Here is a 4068-nt window from a genome sequence, read left to right as displayed (position 1 = left end):
AATAATGGAATGAGATGATCACATGAACGCCTCGGAGGTAAGCCATTTGGTTCGGCAAACAGATCAGCAAATTCATCAACAATAGCCTGAATAGCTACAGGAACTCTGTTGTCAGACAGTGTATGTTCGTTTGCTGGCGGGTCACTAACTGGCATGGCACATAGAAAGACCATATGCTCAATCTCTTGTTCTTGTAACAACTGCTGAAACTGGGCCACAGATATAGTATCACACGACAGAGAAGAAACATGTTGTCCTTGTAAGCAAATCTGCTCATTGTGACACTGAAAGCTAAGTTTCTTCAGTACCCAGTCAATGACAGGATTGTGCTCTTCAAGCCAATCCATTCCCAGAATAATGTCAAAACTTCCCAATGGTAATACTTTGAATGTGGTAGAAAACTGATGCCCCTGTGACACCCAGTCACAATCCACTAATTCCTGAGAACAATACAGTTCTGCCCCATTAGCAACTTTAACACGAGCTGTTTTACCAAGAGGTCGTACTCCAGGAAGCCCATCAATCAGTCGTTCATTGATGAAAAACGTAGAACTGCCTGAATCAATCAAAATTGACACCATCTTGCCCTTAACATTAGCCATAAGCTGAAGGAGAGTTGCGGCGTCATTATCGTTGAACGCTTGAATGGATATGGCCATGACAACTTCTTTAGATGTGGCAGACTGCACTGGGACTGCATCACTGTCATCCACTGTAACTCCCATGAAATCCATCCACTCTCCTAACACATGCATTTGAATCGTAGCCGGGAAAGTGTGATCACGTCCCCACCTTTCACCACACTTAAAGCACAATCCCCGAGCTCGACGATATGCACACAAAGTTCTCAACGGATTGGTTTCAGTAACAGCCGGTCGTGCCGATTCAGTAATTGTTGCCCGAGCCGCGTCGACACCGTGATGATCAGTCGCGGCTGGTGTCAAAGCTGGCCATGGTTGGTGTAGTGGTACAGCTTGTAGTTGTACTTTAGGCGGTGGCCGAGAAGTTTGTTCGTGGACGCGCGCATATTCCGGTCGTGTTCCGCCGTGCACTTCCTCCTGGACCAGGGCGAGAGAGCACGCCATGTCCAGGTCAGGCGGTCGTTGCACCATGACCGCCGCACGCAAATCCGCTCTCAGGCCACCGATGAACCGTGTCAAGAAATAAAAAGGGTGAATCTCATCAGAATATGACAGGAGTTGATTCATCAAGTGTTCAAATCGATCAATATACTCCTGTACTGTACTAGACTGTCGAATGGCATAGAACTGCCGAATTAATAATTGGTGTTGATGTCGACCAAATCGAGTATAGAGAATGGCACATAATCCTTCCCAATTCATACCAAGTACTTTCTTCCTCACAGACTGCAACCATACGACAGTAGTGGGGGAAAAGTTCAGAGTAGCCATCTGAACCCAAAACGATTCCTGGATGCCATATATTGCAAAGTATTGTTCGCATAAATCCTTCCAGAGATGCGGATTTTCTCCATCAAACTGTGGGAAGGGCATCGATGGATGATTTTGTGCCATGGGCGAAAAAATTGAACCAAATTGCCTGATTCCTCTGACTGGAACAAACGCTGGCCACTAGAGAATTGGGAATTCAGGGGGTCGACCGTACCGTTGGCCGGAGGGGTCACCGGCTCCATTGACCACCGTCCGTGGAGTCGTGTCGACACCGTGGCCGCTGGCCCAAGGAGTTTCCTGCACAGGAAGTTTCGCCATGGATGGTTTGTCCTTCCGCGCCGACGGAGCAGAGAGAACCGTCACTGACGCCTCCCCCGTGTCGCTATTTGGGTTGTGGAAGACGTGTTGTTGCAGCGCTTCCACCGCCGTGTGTAGATGAGTGAGCTGCGTCTCGATCCCCGACTTCCAGTTGTTCAGCTCGGACGCCACCGAGACCTTGATGTCCTCTTTGAGCTCCTGCAGTAGCTGCTTGAGATCTGCCTTGGTGAGAGGATCCATCGCTTCCTTTGACAACCGATCTGCCTTCTGCTGCCTTGTCTCGATGATAGATGACGCCAGAACGATGGTGGTGGGGAAATTTTATGGCTTTGTATACCAAGTGTTAACCTCTCTCTACTATTTAGTGCACGAGATAGGAATCATAGTACAACTAGGCTAGGAATTACATGCACAAGGTGCTGAAACTGGAAGAAGCAAGAACACAAGGGTGGAGAGATAGCCGCTGCCGCCGCTGCCGCCGGGTTCTGATCGAGTCTTCGATCCCTAATTCCCTTCCTTCGCCTCCTTCTTATCCTCTAGCGAGATCACCCACTCCTGGCCAGTCGTTCGCTTGCTTGGCTGTCGCTTGCAAAGGCTTGTGCGACTGATCACTTCTGGCTGGGCCTTGCATTGCAGTTGGGTCTCCGGCCCAGTACTCGTACAGGTGCTAACATCCCCTACACTTGTGGGTCATCTGAAGGAAATATGCCCTAGAGGCAATAATAATGTTATTATTTTATTTCCTTATATCATGATAAATGTTTATTATTCATGCTAGAATTGTATTATCCGGAAACATAATACTTGTGTGAATACATAGACAAACCAAACGTCACTAGTATGCCTCTACTTGACTAGCTCATTAATCGAAGATGGTTATGTTTCCTAACCATAGACATGTGTTGTCATTTGATTAATGGGATCACATCATTAGGAGAATGATGTGATTGACATGACCCATTCCATTAGCTTAGCACCCAATCGTTTAGTATGTTGCTATTGCTTTCTTCATGACTTATACATGTCCCTATGACTATGAGATTATGCAACCCCCGTTTGCCGGAGGAACACTTTGTGTGCTACCAAACGTCACAACGTAACTGGGTGATTATAAAGGAGGTCTACAGGTGTCTCCAAAGGTATGTGTTGGGTTGGCGTATTTCGAGATTAGGATTTGTCACTCCGATTATCGGAGAGGTATCTCTGGGCCCTCTCGGCAATGCACATCACATAAGCCTTGCAAGCATTACAACTAATGAGTTAGTTGCAAGATGATGTATTACGAAACGAGTAAAGAGACTTGCCGGTAACGAGATTGAACTAGGTATTGAGATACCGACGATCGAATCTCGGGCAAGTAACATACCGATGACAAAGGGAACAACGTATGTTGTTATGTGGTCTGACCGATAAAGATCTTCGTAGAATATGTGGGAGCCAATATGAGCATCCATGTTCCGCTATTGGTTATTGACCGGAGACGTGTCTCGGTCATGTCTACATTGTTCTCGAACCCGTAGGGTCCGCACGCTTAAGGTTTCGATGACAGTTTCATCATGAGTTTATATGTTTTGATGTACCGAAGGAGTTTGGAGTTCCGGATGAGATCGGGGACATGACGAGGAGTCTCGAAATGGTCGAGCCATAAAGATCGATATATTGGACGACTATATTCGGACATCGGAAAGGTTCCGAGTGATTCGGGTATTATCGGAGGTACCGGGGAGTTACGGGAATACGAGGAAGAAGCAATGGGCCTTAGTGGGAAGGACCAGGAGGTGGCGCGCGCCCCTCCCAAGCCCAATCCAAATTGGACAAGGGGTTTGGGGCGCGGCCCCTCTCTCCCTTCCTTCCCCTCTTCCCCACTTTCCCCCGTTCTCCTAGTTGGACTAGGAAAGGTGGAAACCTACTCCAACTAGGAGTAGGAATCCTACTCCTCCTTGGCGCGCCCACAAGGGCCGGCCGGCCTCCCCCTTGCTCCTTTATATACGGGGACAGGGGCACCCCATAGACACACAAGTTGATCCACGTGATCATATTCTTAGCCGTGTGCGGTGCCCCCTTCCACCATAATCCTCGATAATATTGTAGCGGTGCTTAGGCGAAGCCCTGCGACGGTAGTACATCAAGATCGTCACAACGCCGTCGTGCTGACAGAACTCTTCCCCGACACTTTGCTGGATCGGAGTCCGGGGATCGTCATCGAGTTGAACGTGTGCTAGAACTCGGAGGTGCCGTAGTTTCGGTGCTTGATCGGTCGGGCCGTGAAGACGTACGACTACATCAACCGCGTTGTGCTAACGCTTCCGCTGTCGGTCTACAAGGGTACGTAGATCAC

Source organism: Triticum aestivum, chromosome 4A (assembly GCF_018294505.1).
Source record: "Triticum aestivum cultivar Chinese Spring chromosome 4A, IWGSC CS RefSeq v2.1, whole genome shotgun sequence".
In the NCBI taxonomy this organism is placed as follows: Eukaryota; Viridiplantae; Streptophyta; class Magnoliopsida; order Poales; family Poaceae; genus Triticum; species Triticum aestivum.
Note: the sequence above shows the minus strand (reverse complement) of the source record.